Source organism: Cardiocondyla obscurior, linkage group LG23 (assembly GCF_019399895.1).
Source record: "Cardiocondyla obscurior isolate alpha-2009 linkage group LG23, Cobs3.1, whole genome shotgun sequence".
NCBI classification, from domain to species: domain Eukaryota; kingdom Metazoa; phylum Arthropoda; class Insecta; order Hymenoptera; family Formicidae; genus Cardiocondyla; species Cardiocondyla obscurior.
Window position 1 is genome coordinate 2,576,867 of NC_091886.1, and position 19,091 is coordinate 2,595,957.

General features: G+C 42.0%; 1 long non-coding RNA gene across 2 annotated transcripts in view; it reads left to right on the forward strand.

Moving 5' to 3' along the window:
- Positions 1-1,076: 1,076 nt before the first annotated feature.
- LOC139111230 (uncharacterized) overlaps positions 1,077-19,091 on the forward strand; it is a 74,861-nt gene continuing 56,846 nt past the window's right edge. For both annotated transcript variants that reach the window (XR_011547180.1, XR_011547179.1), the window contains exons 1-4: positions 1,077-1,699; positions 1,880-2,869; positions 3,153-3,424; positions 3,698-3,735. This is a non-coding gene — a long non-coding RNA (uncharacterized lncRNA). The remainder of the gene's footprint in view (positions 1,700-1,879; positions 2,870-3,152; positions 3,425-3,697; positions 3,736-19,091) is intronic.

Here is a 19,091-nt window from a genome sequence, read left to right on the forward strand (position 1 = left end):
CTCGAAGGGCCCTCCTTAATTATCGGACGGTGATTAAGCGAATCTAAAGATCCGCTGAAATTAAACTCGCGCGGTCAAAGCATCGCTCGCCGTATTCTCCTCTCTCCTCTCTCGCCTCCTCTTTTTCCTTTTCTGTTTCTCGAAAATTTACGGAACGGAATTAAGGACGATTAAATCCAGTTTCTCTCGTTTAACCTTCTTTCCAGCTTCTTTCCGTAATCGGTAATTGGTTGGGTCGTTAATTGCGCCAAGGACAATGGCGTTCCCCGTTGATCCCTCGATTAAATCTTTAGAAAAAAAATTAATTAAAGCACCGAGGAAAATTTCTTTTTTTCAGTTACAAAGATGTAATCTGTAGGATAAAAGCTTTAAGCGTCAAACCCAATGTAATTCAGAGATTATATTTAATCTTACAGTAAAATTCAACGTTTTATACACCGTTAAAGAAAAAAATCTGTAAGAATGCCTCCAATTTTGCTTTTTTTTTCTTCTTTTAATTTAAAAGCGCGTCTAATCTTTTTAATCAATAACGAATACTGTAATTTCCTGAAAGGCATGAAGTTTACGAAGAAATCACTTCGGAGTAGCGAGCCGTCGATCGGCGTGTAATGCCCTCTAATTTTTTCACAAGTCAAAGCAGCAAAGAAGAATTGCGGGGATATCGCGATGAGAGAAATAAAAGAGAGAGAATCCTTTCTCAAAGAGAGCGATTCACCGAGTTTTGCAAAGGAGACTTCCTTTGCGAGGACCGTCGGATAAGGAAGAGAAGAAAAAAAAAGAACCGGATGCTGAAGGCGAAAATGAGAGTTGGCTCCTCGAATCGAGTTCTTTATCCTCTTAACGGGAGACGGCGAGGAAGATGCCGAAAAATTTCAAGTGCCTGTAATAAGTGACTGGAGTTTTTTCCGCCGTTAGTTTAACATGCGACAGAGATTTTCAAGGGAAGGTTTTTGAGAAGGTAAAGTTTTTAAAAGAGAAAAGTAATGCAATTTTTCTCGTCTTTATAATGATATCGACATTTTGTTTTTCGCGCGAATATAGTTAATTTGTACAATACGCTAATTTGAATTGGGCAGTAGTGACGCGGGGGAAGGAAGTGTCGCGGCATCCATTGTACTTTCATTTCCTTCCCGGAGCTCGACCATCTAACGCCGTCACGGAAGACGCTCCCGTCTGCAATCGAAGAATTACGCGGAATCGGTGGACCGAGACACGTAATCCGGCGTAGATTACATTCTCCCAAACGCAGAGGCCTCCGTGGTTACGTTTTTGTACGGCAAAGTAAGTAATATACTGATATATTCGTACATGAAATTCGCGTCTCTTGGTTAAAAAATTAATCGCAAATATACAGTCGAAGCTCGCGGAAAGTAGATCTTGATTGACGAGAACCGCGATATATCCCGGCAGGCATAATATCAGGGCTAAAATGCTTCGTACAACGCGTAATTTTTGTACAGCGCACGAGAGAGAAGGTGGGGGCAGCGCGGGGCGAGGAAAAGGACGGTGTCGCGAGCGAGCGAAGTCTCTTCCCCCTCCATTCCTTCCTCGGCGCTCGACCAGCTAACACGCACATAGAAGACGCTCCGTTTGCATGAGAAGAACTAGGGGGAATCGGGGGACAGAGACACGCCACCCGGGGTGAATTACATTCTCCCAAACGCTGAAAGTATCCGTGGCTACGTCTTTGTCCGGTAAAGTAAGTAACATTCACATTTATTCGAACATTAAATATGCGTCTCTTGGCCAAAAATCAACCGCGAGTGTACAGTCGTAGCTCGCGGAAAGTAGATCTTGATTGACGAGAGCCGCGATATATCCCGGCAGGCATATAATAGCAGGGTTAAAATGTTTCGTACAACGCATCATTTTTGTGTAGCGCACGAGGAGTGGTCAGTCGCGCGGAGCGCGGGGAAGGACGAAGGTGTCGCGAGCGAGCGGTGTTCATTCTCCTTCCATTCCTATCCGGCGTTCGACCAGCTAATACGCACAGAGAAGATGCTCCGTCTGCATGCGAAGAACTACGTGGAATTGGTGGACAGAGACACGTTACCCAGGGTGAATTACATCCTGGTGTTAATTCTTCAGACACAGAGAGTACTCATAACTACGTATCATTTCTGTACAATAAATTATATTCTCATTTATTCGAACATTAAGTTCGCATTTCTAAGCCGAAAATAAATTGTAAATCTGTACAAGCGGAGCTCGCGGAAAGTGAGTCTTGATTAAAGAGCATCGTGGTTCCAGAACCGATATCTGGTAGGCATACATTTGTAATACAGTGAGAAGCTGGAAAATTCCTTTAGGTAACGTGTTATGGTTGTGTAACTCGTAAAGGTAGAGCTTGACCGAGCAGCGGGCGTACGAGATTCACGCGGTGTTTATGTTGACGGTTTCGGAATGCTCCGCCGGCCGGTAGCCGAGCATGCAACTAGCTATGTACTATGTACGCTTCGAGTAATGTTTACATTTAATGCTTGTAAAATATTTGCTGGTGCGACTTGCTTTCCGCGATCGATAATCTATATGTGTGGAGTATTTGTAAAGCAATTATTTCGCAGTGAATGCTTATAATAACTTAGAACGATTTATATTTAATTTGCGACTTTTATCTATTCATTGTTTAGTTGGTACATCAGTTACTTAATTTCTTATTACGAAATAATTGGTTTTATCACGATCTTGTCGCGATGGCTTTATATTTATAAAATATTCACCAAATAAAACATTTCTGTTTCAAATAAAAATTCAATGGAAGGAGGACCTTCGTACGTTTGTCGAAACAGGATTAGCCCGACATGCTGGACATTCTGAGAGGAGGAGGAGGTCCAAGAAGGGCATCGTACATCATCGGAGCCACCCAAGGGTGAGTAACATTTCTTTCCTAATTGTAACAAGGTTTTCCTTTTTTTTTTTTCAGATTATTTTATTATATCTTAATAATAATAAGTAAAATAATTGAAAGAAAAATAAATTTTTAATGTTAGAAAAATTATTTTTGTAAAAATCTTGTCTGGAAAATAAATCATTGTAATATTAAACGTTTACTTGCAAAAAATAAATTAAAAACACGTTAAAATTAATTTTTTTATATAGTGAACATTATTTTGGGCAATCTTTTAATTTAAATTTTATATTTTCTGTTGCAGATTTTAAATGCCGTCGTCGCCGATTAATCGAATACACGAACCACGGTCGGGGTTCGTCGCGGATATCGCAGAAGTAGTCGGGCGTCCGAAACTTATAGGAATCTTTTAATCGGGAGCGCAGTCATTATCGCGCGATAGTTTTAATCTACAATACCGCGCGCGTATTCGGAAGTGTCGCGTGTGAATTATGTGACTAGTGAAAAGGAGATCTGAGTGCTGAGAGGAGGAGGAGGTCAAGGAATGACATCAGGCTTCGGCGGAGCATCTTTAAGGTAAAAATCATATCTTATTGCATAACAGTTTTTCTCTTTTGTTGTAATCGTTTTGTCGTTTTGATAACAATTACAAAAATTAATTAAAAATAAAAATCCTAAGCTTTGCAAAATCTTTAATTTTTTAAAATTCTTAATTGTTTGGAAAAGAAATATTTGTTTGATTAAATATATAATTAAAAAACGAATTAAAAACGCGTGAAAAAAATTTTTTTTAACAGTAGATATTATTTCGAACGTCTCTACAATTAAAATTTCATATTTATGTTACAGTATCATCGTACATAAACTCCGCTGCTGCGCATCGACCGGTGAGTCGCATGATTTTTTTAATAATACGCTCTAATTGTTGGTGTCACATGAAATTTTTATTCTTGTATTTCTGGGTGGGAATGATAAATTAATCATCGCTATGGTCTTGACATTACCTCTACCTCCGAATAACGTAATACAAAATTTCGACTGTTATTATTCCGTCGCGCGCGTTTCCATGCAATACAGTTTCCTAACTTAATAATCCGATGCGCGCAAGACAACGCGGCGTGCGCGAAGGGAAAGAGATAGCTGAAAGAGTCGGGAAGGTGGTTCGGGGATGCATCGTAAAACAGGTATGCGCCGATTAGGAGGAGAGATCAAAACGGTCCGTGTCGACGAGAAGAGGAGCGAGCGAAGTACGGGGTCGGGGCCAACCCTCGGTGTTGATTTTAATTGAAAACGCCTCCACGGAGGAAACGCGCGCGCGTGCGTATGTATATACCGCGTACCCTTGCACGTGTGTACGTACACAGAGATACCGATGCAACCCCCGACAACTGGGGGCAGCGCGAGAGCGCCAGCGCCCCGGCAAACGTCCCTGGGGAGCCCTGGTACGAGGGGGTAATTCAATTTGACACCCCCACCCACGCTTAAACAAGGCAGCACCCATCCGAGCGTCCCCTTCCCTCTCTTACCCTCCGTTTCTCTTTCTCTGCGGGCTTCTCTTTCGCTGTCTCTCTTTCTCCGGTTCTCTCATTCTCCTCTTTCTCCTCCGCCTCCTTCTCCTCCGCCGTTTTCTCTCTTCGTACCGTGCAAATTAAATTCTCATCCACCGTGAAACAATGTCGGTACCCGACCCGGAACAACCCACCGACTGTCGCGAGTTTCCCTCGTTTCCGTCCCCGCGCTCCCTTCGCCGCCCGCGCTTCGGCGAGCCTCGCGGATTCTGTTGGTTAGCGGTCGGATGGATCGGACTCGAATCGACCGCATTAATTACTCGCTACTTACAATTATAGTGCAGGCTGAACGTACGGTCGGTCAGTTGATCGTCGCGACAATTGCGAGATCCGTTCCCATCGACTTAGCGAAAGCTTAACGTCATACAAATTAGAAAAAAGGAAAAAAAAAAAAAAATTAAGTGCACGTCTGTTATTTTATTTACGTAGCTATTTATTTACGCATCTTTACATTCAGTAATGGTTTCTTCAACTTATATTAACAAAATTCCATCTTACTTGCAATATAAAGAAAAATAATGAATTATAGTTTCGTTTTCCAAGTAAAATAAAATGTCTGCAAAAAAAAAAAGAAAGAAAAATAAGCAAATAGATAAAATAGAGACATTTAAATTCAACATAATTAATTAAATTCAGTAATTAATTCAGTTGTCGAAATACTGTAATTTTACGCCTCTGATAAATATCGTTGTTCAGACACTCGTAAGTTTCGTCGCGGGCTAATTACTTCGATCAATCGCAGCTGTAACTCAACGGCGACGATTAACTAAACTAAATTTAATAATTAAATTAATTGACACCCGCGATCTCGATCTCTCTCTTAATCATCGAGACGCGTCTATTCTGAAACGCCGCCGCAGGGATCGACTTAGAGATTGCGCCGCGCGAGATAGAGATAGACGGGAATGAGGAGTCGCGACGGCGCTCCACGGATTACGTACCCGCGGGCTCGCGGATTATTTAAATGCAAACACAATGTTGTACCAGGGCGTATTGTTCCCCTCTCGGTTATTTTACAATTCAATCTGCGATCCCGGGGCTCCGCTCCGGCGCGGCGCGACCGGGGAAGGCGACGCAACGCGACGAGAGAGCTCGCTTGCTCGCTCGTTCATTGTAACATTGTTAAATCTCCGTCCTTCCATCGCGACTACCTTCCGTCCTGCCTTCCTCAGACGTTATTTCTCTCCCGCGCGGCTCTCGGAATTTCTCCCTCGCGCGTTCTTCTTTCGACTCAACTTCCCCATTCTACTCTGCCGGAGAACACGATGCACACCTCCGGTTCTCTTCTCCTCTCGGTAATTGTACGCATCCGCGTCTTTCGAATTCCTCGCGCAATTTATGAGCAGGCTGCTCCGTTCTCCCGCGCGTGACTGTGAATCGCGACAGCGAGCGCATTAATTTTGCCAGGTATAACGAATCCCGATGTACGCGCGGCGTAAATCGCTTTTAATACACCGACGACTTCGCGCCGTTCGGGTGACGCTCGTAATTAATTCGCCGATCCGCCTGTCGGATTCAATTTCGGCTCCCGATCAAATCACGCGAGAATCACTGGTCGAGATCGCGCCTGGACCTCTCTCTCCGTTAATTCGACGAACTTGAGCAGGTATCCTTGTCTATCGGCGAAATTATACATAGGTCGTAATTACCATTTCATTCTCGCCGTTATGACGCTGCAATTAGTTTACCATTAAGCCCCCTAATATTTATAATATAATATTGCGGAAGGTAATGCTGAGCGGCAGTAGTTAGAACTCCATTTGCCTCCCCCCCCCCTCTCGCCTTTCCACCCCTGCTTCGTTCTCGTGTATTAATTTATATGTAACATCGTTAATTCTTAATGCTTTTCGCGGCCAAGTGTTGTCAGCCTTGTCAATAACACGTTAATCCTCCGGCCTTTGTATCTGTATACGCGTTAAAATGTTATCATCTAGAGTGGCATCAGAGGCAAACACAAATGCCGCGGGCTGCTATCGGAGTCCGTCAAGAGGATCAGGAGATTAAGTGCCACTCGGATAATAATTTTAATAACCGGAATGCACTCTCTCTCTGATCGTCATAAGTACTTAACTCTCCCATCCCAGGGAGAACGGATCCTTTTGCCTTTTAAACCCGGTGTGTTTTTGCGATACCGAGTCGCGCACGGTTATTCCCGGGGGCCGCATTTATATTTCACCACTCAAAAATTACACAAACGCTTAATACGAACGTGATTCATCGTGCGTTAAAAATGTAACTTTGCAAAAACTATCGTTTAAAGAAACGATTGCGAGAAAAGGCAAAAGGGGGAAATTATTTAAAAATAAGGATCGTTATTAACCATCTCGCTTGAACAAAGTACTCTTTTAATTTTAATAATGGAATATTAATTGTTTTATTTTCAAAATAAGTTATTATTTGATATTTTTGTGTAAAAAAATAAGGACCGTGAGAAAAATTTAATTACTTCAATAATGTATATATAATATCTTTCCAACATTTTTTTTTTTTAATGTTAGTTAATGCTCCATCGAATCACTTAAAGCTTAAAGACGTATATCCTCCCAACTTCTCAAAAATTTCGCTTTAAAGACGCTTTAAGCGTGTCCAGCGGCACTATAAATCGCGCGCGCGTAGCCAACCGAAAAATTAGCCGGGATACTTTCCGAGCACATCCGAAAAACTTTTCGTAACTTAGGATAACGCACCTGGGGACCGCGTAACCTTTGCGCTTATTACTTCACCTTAAACGAACAGAACGGAAAAGACACTTCCGCGTGTTTATTCTGCGCTAGCTCGTTGCTTTAAACGATTTCTATATTCTTGTTTGGAATTACTTTAAGTTTTTACCGCGAATAGTCGTATGAATTTTCTCGAGAAAGGAGATTAAGCCAAGACTCGTAATTTGACGAATTAAAATATGCGACGATGAGACTTAATTAAATCGCTTAAGCCTCTCGGTTTTCGAAGTATCTGCCTGCGCACAGGTTGTCACCTCGGACACTTTTCGTAGGAAGGAAACCAGCGACGGCTAATCCGACGTACAAACAGTTTACGGTGTTTATTCGCCCTACGGCGCAACAGCCCCGCGTGGCCCGCGTATTCCCGCGAGACCAGTTTGCTTAGAATCCGCGCGAATCGACTATCAATTTATTCAGCGGCGTACGAGGGAGAGATCTTTTCACGAGACAAAGTCCCGTCCCGATTTGTCGAGAGTCGTTAACATTACTTTTGCATCTCAATGGCTCTAAGAATGGTGATTAATATTTCAAATAGACACGCAACGACGTACATAAATTACAAATCTGCCGTTTTATTCTTGAAATGAGAGAAAATTGTAGAAAATTGTGGATCTAAGATTGAAGCGAAAAATCGAAAGCGGTTTGTTGCACACTGATGCAAATCTATTTAAGATAAAAAAATTAAAAAAAATTAACTCGAAAAGCAGACGATCTCTGACGTACGTATAAAAGATGCGTGTGTATTTGAAACATTATTTCGATAATTGGCAAGCCGATTCGTACCTGAAGTTGCAACGCAGCCGTCAATACAGTGCCAACTGTTGATGAGAAGCCTAGCGCACAATTTAAGTCACGGTCACTGACTGTCGATCCAGATAACTAATGTTCAGCAAAATCAGGCGTAGCGAGTAGCGTGTTCTCTTCGAATCTAAGTCTCGAACAATCACTATAACGTAAGACCGTGTTCAGCTGCATCGGAGACGTCTCTCGTAGAATCGAGTTGTTCGTCGAGGTCCTTTCACTTCCGGCAAAAATTTCCTTCGTCGATCTTCAGGGCTCTTTCTTCGGCACTAGTAAACGGTAGAATCTCCGCGATATTTCCGCGGCCGTGGCGTCCGAGCTAGCTTAATTGCGACGACGAAATCTCCGCGTTCCTTCAGGGCGATACTTGTCTCGTGCTGTCGTGGCCGACTGCGGAATGTGCTCGTGGGTGGTTTACTCTCGAACAGGCTCGATTGTCCTCCGCGCGCACGGGGGTGCGTATCGGGCTGTACTTCACGCGCCTCTTTCGCGTCACCCTCTTTCTCTCTGGCCAGCACCCCCGCAGTGAGCTAGAACGCTAAATCGGGACTCGGGTAGCAAAGAACCGCCCCCGAGTGTCCCACCCCCGTGACAACCAACCCCATGCCGACGAAGGCGGGGCCTTCTGACTCTCTTGCCTCTCCGGGGGTGGCTCACCTCAGGGGTAACTACAAACACGTACTTACACGTACTTACCGTTATTATTATATCCGCATCCAGCTCGCGTGCGCGCGAGCGCTCACAGACGGGGTGAGCGAGAGAGGAGGGTGGAGAGAGAAACGAACAGGGAGAAAGGGTCGTGGCGTCTGTATGTGCGTGCACTTGCATCTACACGAACTTTTACGAAGTATTCCACACGCACGCAGATCCAGCGAAGTCCGAATCGAGGAAATCTTATCATTATTTTAAACTCGTAGTGTTAATAAATATTTTTTTCGTTATTATTGCTAAAAGTATTTCTTTTTTATTTATTTTTTTTTTATTTTACTGTTTGATATATTGTTCAACTGCGAAGATTATTATTACATTGATATTAAATATTGTTAAATATTAAGAATGAGTTGATATAAATTGCTGGATCTGCTGCTGACAAACCGCGCTGTGCGAGAATTTTTTTTTGTAAGGACTCGAGGGGATAGCTTCCGCGAAAAATAACTTTTAAGTCGTCTTTTCCGTGCGCACACAGCCGGTGACTTTCTTCTATGTCGCTAAGGAGCGCGCCTACGTAAACGGCGTATTCAAGACGATTAAAGAGCGCGCGCGAGCGTCTCTGTTCGCTCGTGACGTAAATTAAATCCGCTTAATACGGATCTGCGAGGGGGATAGGAGCGATCTACCGAGACGCTTTTGATCGAGTGGAAAATAATCGTCCTAGCAACAGTGACAAACAAACGGCGTTCTGGAAGGAAATGCGCTCACAATCGGACGTAGCTCGTTGCGAGACTATTTAAAAGAAAAAAAATAAAATAAAATAAAATAATAATAAATTATTTCTCGCAAATTCCTAAATGCTCACTCGTTGAAAATCAAAATAGCGCATTCTTAATGAACATTACTTTCGACGATTAATTTATTGTCCCAGATTTTCTCGCGGAAAACCCGTAATCGATTTGCGCGTGTTATTTTTTTGCCACCCTTCGACGAAGGTTTCGTTTAACGAACCGCAAAGAGGCCGGTGCAGTTTATACCCCAGTTGGCCATTACGATCTCTCTTTTTGCCGCCCCCTTGGATCCGTAATAAATATTACGTCGGGGACCCCTGCCAATTATGCCGGACTACCAGCGCGGCTCTCTCTTTCTCCCTTGTTTCCTCCTAGTCTTCGACGAAAAGTCACAATGCGCGAACATAAGGTCCGATCGGAGTTTCATCGTCAGGCCCCCCTTCCCCTTTGGAGCCGTATCCTCCTAACTTTCGCACCCTCTGCTCAGTCGAGTGTACGGAAATCCGTGACTGCGTTATTTTATTAATGCCCATCGTGATCGCTGACATCGCCGCTAACATACCGTTCGGCGACGCCGACAGATTGCGGATCAAATTCGCGTAACTCAACGTTGAGCGGCGCTCTTCTTAAGTAAAATTAAAACGTCGAATGCCCTCCGGTGACGTAATCCGAGTACACTAAAAAAACGAGTAATCGCGAAATTAATATTCTATAACGAAGTCGGTGTTCTTAACGTAAAAAGACCGCGCGCGTTACATGCACGCCTCGTTTTCATCTTTATCAAATTGGGAGATTATAATTAAACCGCCATTTAATTATCTCTCAACAATGCGACGTCGTTGACTTGAAAAATTAGCGCGGAACGCTACGTTTTAACGTCCCGGGAAAATAGCGTGCAAATATTTGGATGTAAAATATTTATGGTACCGGGGGGTACTTCCGTTTATAAGTGACGTTTTATGGGAGAATCACCGCGGCGTTATCTGCTTGAGTTACTGCGCGACTCGTTTAACGCTCGTGAAAAATCAAGCGGGGACCGGGGCGTTTCCTTGTTAGCGGCCAATTACCCGTGCGTTCGGGCGCATTTCGATTTCCGCGGCGATAAAATTAAACGGGCTTTATTACCGGCCGCCGCGACGTAATGAGGCCGCGTCGGGAACGATCGAGGTAACGAGCTGCGTGATATCGTGACGGGGCACCTCCCGGCCTTCCATCGCGTCGAAGACCGAAAAGAAGATGAAGTGGTTAAGCGCGCGGATCTCAATGGACTTCCCAATACCGGGGATCGCTTTGATGAGGGCGCGTGTCGGGTATTAAAGCTACCTTCGCCGACCAGCCTGACCGCACGGCGGTCGATTTGCACGTGAATCTCTCTCCTCGCGTCTCTCTTTCGTCCTAGCCCGCCCGGGGGTTGCGCCGGTAAGTTCGATACCGATCAAATTCGAAAGCGAGGGGGAAAGAACGGCTCCCACGTGGGCCGCGATAATCGACCGGCCGCCGAGGTTCTTTCGACAATCGTAACATTTGCAAGATCGGTGATTGACATGTGTTCAAAGCGATACCACCGATACCGCTTGCCCTCTGGGGGTGCGGGCTTACCGGGTCTCTGTTGGGGGGAACGTTTCGCAAAATACATTTCCTTTCACTTTGTATTTTATTAACGCGAACTTAGTAAATCCTCTTAAATATCGCACGGCAATTATTGGTATTTCTTGTCGACTATATTCGAGTAAACTATATCGCTGTTTGTTACGGATAATAATTTATATTAGTCCGTGTAATTATTTTTTGATAGCTGTCGGCATTACGCAGTAAAATATTCGCAGACGAATGTGCATTGTAAGCATCGGGCATATTCGATTTGGATTATTCTTGTTGTCGCATTCTTTCACGATTCGATTTGAAACCAAGAACTCCGCCGGACCGAATCATTGTTGAACGCGATTCTGGGGGGGCGATGCTACACTTGGCAGCGGCAATGTATGTGCGGGGACCATGTTTGCTATTTGCATAACGAGCTTTGGTCTCGGGGCGCGACACCGGCCCGTTCGGGGGCGACGATGCGTGCGAAATTTCGCGCGAGGGTCGTAATCGACGGTGGCGAGGTTCGCAACGGGACCGGGCGAAAGAGAGAATGACGTGTGTACGTAAGTCAACGCGATTCCTGAACGCTGCGGCCGTCGGCATACTGTGTAGTCAATTAGTTTAATAGGCCGACAGTTGTGTCGTCCGTCGTCGAAAAGAAGGGTGGCCCCGCGCATCAAATGTCACGCCCTTAAGAGGTATCGTTACCTCCAGGGTTGGTCACTTTTCGGGCTAGTATACCGGCAAACACTTCCGTTTATTTAACTCGTAGGCGGCATCGATCCTGTCGGCCGCAAATTATAATAACTTAAATGAAGAAATACGCTAGTTACAATTTTTTTTTATCAATTTATATACATTTTATATACATTTTGTTTTTATAATCCGCAAACGTGTTCCTCTCTCTTCAAGTAAAGGAATAATTTTCTGCTTCGTGCAATAATAATTCTTTTTTTTTTTAATTTATTAAAAACCTGGGGGGGGGTCTATAAATGCGGTGAAGATAAGTCTCAAGCCGTAACAATTTGTCCCAGTTGAGTAACAGTAGGTAATATTATTTTATTCGAATCTCGACGTCTGTCTAACGAAGTTCCCCTAACGAAGCGCGATCCCCGCGCAAGTTTTTGAGAAAAGCACCGCTACCTTATATCAGTCAAAGTTCGTTTAAAGGGGAGATTGCCGGGCCTGCTAGTCGAAGGTACACACGGGAAGCGTCATGCATAATGTTATTCCTCGTATCTGTTGTAATAACTGTAATCCGTGCACCCTCGATCCTCTCGACACTAATAGTCGAGGGATAATACAGATTACAACCCCCTCGCGTGCATCTCCTCCCCCCTTTCCATTGCCGTATCCTCCGCCGACGAATCCGCCCTATTCGCGTTCCACTACCGTTATTTCGTACCCGAACGTGTTTACCACTCGAATGGCAATCTGAAACAATCCCTGAAGCAATCGGCGACGGGTTTCTTCGTGGTCAGCACTCTCCGCGGAGAATCGATTCCCGATTATATCCTCTCTTTTGCAATCCCGCCGAAAAAATGCGGAGCCCGCTTCCGCTTGCGCGCTCCGATGCGCGATTGAAATGCTCATTGTAATTTTAGGGAGGCCAAAATTGAATTAGAATCAAATTTTCGGGGAAGGCGTGCTTATCAATCTCCGCAAGTGTTCTCTTAAATCCCGCGGCTCGCGCTTCTCTTCGGCAAAAAAACATGCGTTGCGTGCGAGTCGATAATTTTGTGGCCACGCGGCATTATTTTAACGCGACGAGTCAATCTGTAAAACAAGCTGCCATTCAACGAAATCCGGTCAATAAAGTTTATTAACCTTCTGCGGCTAAAATTATTTTTGTCGTTTGGGTAACGACCGGTCCGCATCAATTTGACAACTTTTTGTGGTTGAATGCTTCCTCGTTTTCAGATTACCCTCACTACTCGGCCGACGTGTTTTAATATTCGTATAAATTATCGTAAGATAAGAAGGTTTTTATTTATGCCGCATATATAAATATCGTTTCTATTTTATTTTATTTTATAACATTTTTTAATTTTTTTTTAATTTTTTTTTATAAAATTACAACCCGCCGTAAATTGCTATTTTTTGAGACAATCGTTTAAGTCTTTAAATCAATTTCTCTTGTCAATTTTGCCACTCACACTCTTCATCCCATTCTTGTTAAATTTCGTACGCGAGGGTCGAGCAGATCGAGTCTCAAACAAAATCATCTCCCTTCGGACAAGTGTTAACTGTAGCAACAAAACCCGTTTGGTCCCTAACCCCTTGTATCGCGGCTGACCCTTTTCACCCTTTGGTACTTGGACTCGAGTGCATCGAGTGCTTCGCAGGTCGTAAACAAGCGTGGCATCGTATTTTTAAGATTTGCTAGCCGTTGACACGTGCATCGCAAGCTCAATTATCTACGCGCGCGGCAGCAATTAACGAACGGCATTATAAGAATCGAATCAATAAGTAGAGCGGTTCATTTCCGCTACCTGCAAATCTCTTCTTAAGTAAGCTGTTTCATTACTTCATTCAAACACATCCTAAAAATTACGTAAATAAAAAATACTTTTAAACAATTTGAAAATATATTTCACATTTCTTCGTGCGATAAAACTGTTTTCCGAACAACTTAAAAAATAACGCGCGAATATTCGCCTAACTTATTCACGCTGCAAAACGATTTGCGTGAACGTAACTTCGGCCTAACTGTTGAGCTACCTTTAATCGAACGTCGCTTAACGCGTAAACTTTTTCGATTCTCGTTTACGGAGTCTATTTCCCAATTTCGCGAGGAACAGCGCGACCTTTTTCCGTTTCCGATGGCGAACGGCTACGTTCGCCGTTTATTAATTCGCGTGGCGTGACGCGAGATCGATGGGAGGGAGGATTACGCGGTACAAATCGTTTTGCGGACGGCACGACAGAGCAACGTGGAAATGTCTTGGGGAAAAATAGTTGCCGGAGTGGCGGTGCGCCGGGATAGGTATTATATTTACCATTTCGACGTTTTGTTCGAGGCTTGCACGTAGACCTATAATGGGCTCGCGCCCACAATGGAATATAACCATCAATGGTGAATTATGTCGGGCACGTGCCCCGGCATAACTATAAAGAACGAAAGAGAAAGAGAGAGAAAAGAAGAGATCCTCGGCCGGCGCTTTTGTTCGCGGCGGTTGCAACGATACCTCGGTTCACGTGGATGGGACGCGCAATGGGATGTTAAATATCTTAATAATGGTTTTATTATGCGGTCATCTGCGAGACGCGGCCCACGGGGGCGCGATTGATTACGTCCACCCTTACCAGAAGTTGTGGAAGACGTATTAATTTGTTCGGATTTTAGCATTTCTAGCGTGTAGCTTTGCGATTAAATGTGAATTAATTGAGTGAAATATGAAATTAATTAAAGTAAAGTTAAATATAAAAATAAGAATATTATATATGATATATCTGATCGTATTTCTAACAAGTTGTTTATAGAAAAGTTTTTTGGAATGCATATATTTTGCGCTTAATTGATTCATTAAGGTTTATTTAATTAAAAAGAAAAAAAAGAAAAAATGTTACTTAAAATTTTTGGACGTAGCTTTCGTTAGTATTAACTTTGAACGTTTTCGAACTATCTTCGCGCGAAATTGTAGGTTTCTTTAATTCGAAGGGGATAATGTAGTCTTATTGATGGATGGAAAGTAGAAATACTCAATTAATTTTACGGAGAGGCTGGTCATTATCTACTGCCGATTGAAAAGGCCGTCAAAAAAATATTTCTTTATTTATTCATTTATTGCTTGATATATTTCTAGAAGTTGGGAACATTTGTGTGATAAGGTAAAATCAAAAAACAAAAGTTTCGACCATCAAAGCATTTACAGATTTATTAAACTATTATGATACATAGTGTAGCCTAAAAAAATCGATGCAAACGCTACCGAGGGATGCAGCATTAAGGGTAAAGTAGAAATCCTCCGGTAGCGTTTCGTAACTCGGTATTATATCCTTAGATGTAACAGTAGAAAATATTATCAAATAATAATTTTCTTTTTAATTAATAAATTTTGACAAACTTGTCTAACTTATTATTTAACTATAAATTTAGAAATAATTTGTAGATTTGAAAATAATTTATTTTGATAAGCAAAACTGACTTTTACGTTAATATATGTATATTATAAATTAAAAAATTAGATACTCTGTATTTTAAACATATAGATTTTTATTATCGAGATAAATAATAAGCTAGCGTGTACGCATTTGAGATGCTCAGTCGTTATATTAGCAACGCAGGATCACTTTTCTTGGTTTGGTCACACAAATATTTTCTACGATAACAGCAATCGCTCAATATTAATATCTCGCTATTATCACAATGAAATTAAATCTTTTCATTTCCGATGGCTAATAATTTTCACTAAAGTCGATACAAATTTTCGAAAAAATAAATAAAATTTCTTTCGCAATATCGCTTCGTCTTTCCGATAAAGTTTTTCACTTATTAGCGATCGTCTCATCTCGCAATTTATATATTATATTTGCGCAATCAGAAGAAATTCACAACAAATCGTTCTATCGTTTCGAGAGAATCATTAGATCCCATAGATTTCCAGATACAGCTTAAGATAATCCAATTGCGAATTCTCCACGCCGTCGGGATGGCTCGTGCAGCGCTTCTTTACTCTCGTCACAATCACAGTGTCGAGACGTTCATACAATGATGACCATCGATGTGTATTGTCGATCCTCAATAGGCACCCCTAACTAAATACCTATTGAGCAGTCACGCCTTCGAATGCACCCCTGTGCGTTCCCCGTTGTACCCGTGAAATTGTCGAAAGGACCGTGAAATCGCGAGGACACGAGAACAGAATGCGAGTCTGTGAAGTAGAAAAACCTTACTAGGATCAAATTAGCAATGTCGTCGATTTAATGGACCCCGAACAGAAATAGTATTTCTTTTTAAAGTATAGAAAAGCGGAAAATATATATTTATTATAATTAATAAGAGAACTTTACGGAAATTTTAATAACTCTAATATATTTATTTGATAAAGAACAGGTTTCTAAATTTTAAATATTTTAGAACGCGATTAGAAGATAGGAATAAAAAAAAAGATTATACAATTAGTAAAAAAAAAATTAATACTATGTAATAAATATTAATAATACTGAATAAAATTATTAACAAATACAAAATTAAATAGCAGCTGCGGTCCTTGCAAGCGAAAAAGAAATAAGCAAAAATTACAAATAGCAAGTGCTAGATTATATGTTATGTATATTATGTCAACGAAGAAAAGAAACCCTTCTTCAAAATTGAGGACGATCCTTGCAGCTTTCTGAAAAAAAAAATGCTCTCTCGAGCACGAATGCATTGTCACTTTTAGAATTTTGAGATTTCTCTCTTTCGAGACACGCATATAGATTTGATTGAGTTGGAGGGCATTAGAGAAAGCAGCCGGAGGCCTCGGTAATCCCTGGCTTACACGCGACTTATCCGGGGATTTGAATGTAAATATTGTTTCCGATTTAGCGCGTCGACGACAAAAGGTGCCGGACGAGATCTCTCGGGCCGTGGGTCGTTGTCAAAACAATCATTAACTGCAATAAACGATTTCTGCGGTCGATGCACGTCACCCCTTTTCCATTTTCGTATCTGCCGAAATCTGAAATCGTCGGCGGACTCGGGCCTCTCCAGGCTTCGGCAACAATAGCTCTCGCGCGAATTATCCGTCGGTCACCCACCCTTCAACGTGACGCGGTACGTGGCGCTACACGTGCGCCTGTTTCGTAAACACCTTCCTTGTGGAAAGATCGCAGATTCTTACGAGATACAAATCAGAGTGTCCAGATGTTTCCACTCCATCTCGAGGAATTAATCTTTTTTTTTTTTTTTTTCCTTTTTTTTTTTTTAATCGTTCGCTTGATCGGATCTTTCAGCGTGCATTACTCGATTTTATTATGAACGATAGGGATAAATTTTTCGTTCTTTCATAAAATGGACGCGACAGGAAATGTAAATAAAAAAGTGATAATACACATGCACATGTGCACGTATACACGTAGATGAAGCGGGAATTAATAAATACAATTAATCTTTAATCCCAATGCGAATCTCGCTACTGTACTTAGCACTCGTTACTTATCTAGACAGGGGGAATTAAAATGAATGGAATATTGCTTTTTAATGTTGTAATATATGTCGCGATCGAGATGATCGGCCGATATCTTGGAGAATTATTCATACCGGTGAAATTCCGCGGTTCAGGCATCTTGCGCTAATCAAAAGAAAGATAATCACGAAAAATTTCGCAAAATTTAGAATTCAGTCGCGACGGCCTCGCGTTGTTTGTAAAATAAATAATTTATCTTCCCTTTTGCAAGCTAAAAAGATTTTATTTCATCGCGAATTATTCGTCGCCGATACGCTGTAATTTTTTCGTTCTAATCAGCGGTTACGCCGTAACTCGTCCGACACTTTTATCCGGCATTTATCCGTCGCATTCAAGGGGTAAGCCGATCTCGGATCGAGCTCTGCGGGGAACAAGTAGAACGTGAGCATTCTAAGTGAATAATAAACATCGCAGTGGGGTTAGATACATGGGGTTTTATACGGACGGATCTCCCTTCCGCCCCTCTCCTGGTTCTTCTCACCCTCGTTCCGAATCTGAGAATACGTTTAAGGCGCGCATATTGGTCTTCTAGCCTTAGGGCAGTCCGCCTTGTACTTGCGGGGCTACTTTCCCGACTCCCCTCCTCCTTCTCCGCTCGCAAAATTATTATTCGGCTATTACACAATGATTACCCAACAGTATGTGGGTGTAATACGAGAAATAAGCGTGCAGTTTCATGGTGCGGTGGATCCGATGACAAACTGAATAAATCCGCCGCGCATTTAGCATCTCTCGGCGAGACACATGTTCGTACATCTGTCTTCGAAAAAGAGCCTGTGTTTAGTAAATTATCGTTTGCGACTCGTGCACGCGTGTTTGCGTTCTTTGTCGAAGGTGTGGCTCAACAGACGTAGAAAAAAAAATAATAAAGCGAAATTAAGGCACAAGTTTTTAGTTGGTTTTATTTTAGAAGCAGCTGGCTAATGTTGAAAGAAATTAAATTAATCATTCTGCACTAAATACTTTTTTTTTTTTAATACCATCTGGCAGGCTTTTAAAAGTAGTTATCTTTTATTTAATCGTAGAATAAAAATCTGCAAATTTTTATGAAGGTAATAAATTAGGAATGCGTAGTTCGCGTAATCTATAAAATATCTACGTGAACGCAGAAAACATCAAAAAGCGATTTATATTGCTTACATCAAGGAAACCTCTATATGTAGCATGCTCCTCCCATTAAATTGAATCTCGAGGACCGACGTGGTTTATGCCATGCAAATTGGGTCAGCCCACCCCTTCAGCCTTTCTTCCAAATCCTAATCCAATCCTTTATGTACAACCTACCTGCTCACGTTATGAGAAAGCACGAGGCACAGAATACAAACATTATCATGCGAATTTTTTAAATAGTTTTTTCGTGAATTCGAAATAATATCTTTCATTGCAACGTTGCGTTCAGTTTAAATAGATGCAACAAAAGTACATTCGACGGAATTTAAAAAGGGGGGTATATAAATATATCGTACACAACGTAATAAAATTAAATTATAACATAAATTTTGTATTTACCGTCAGCTATTATAGCATGAATTTCATAATTCGCATTATTAATGAGTATGCACAAGTTCTGTGTTTCCATCCTATTTTGAGGGAAGCCCTTGAATTTCAGGCCTCGATCGAATATAATGCGCGTACGCAGCGTGCATTAACGTTGATTAATTCAGCGGTTTTGTAAATTCACCGTCGGTTAGGCTTGCCATGCCTTCGAGAGACCGACAGTGGGAAGTGCACGGCGCGGGTATCACCCCATGGTGGCATTCGACATCCGTTTAATTAGCGGGCAAATTGCGAGTTTTAATACAGAACGCACCTTGTACCTTCGTTCGCAAAGATATTTGCGGGGACTGAAAAAAATTGTCGTATCTTGTTTTAAAATATAACCGCGATTACAAATTTTAGTAATTTAAAATATGTCATTATAAATTTCCTTTTACGAAGTTTTACGATTTTATAAAATT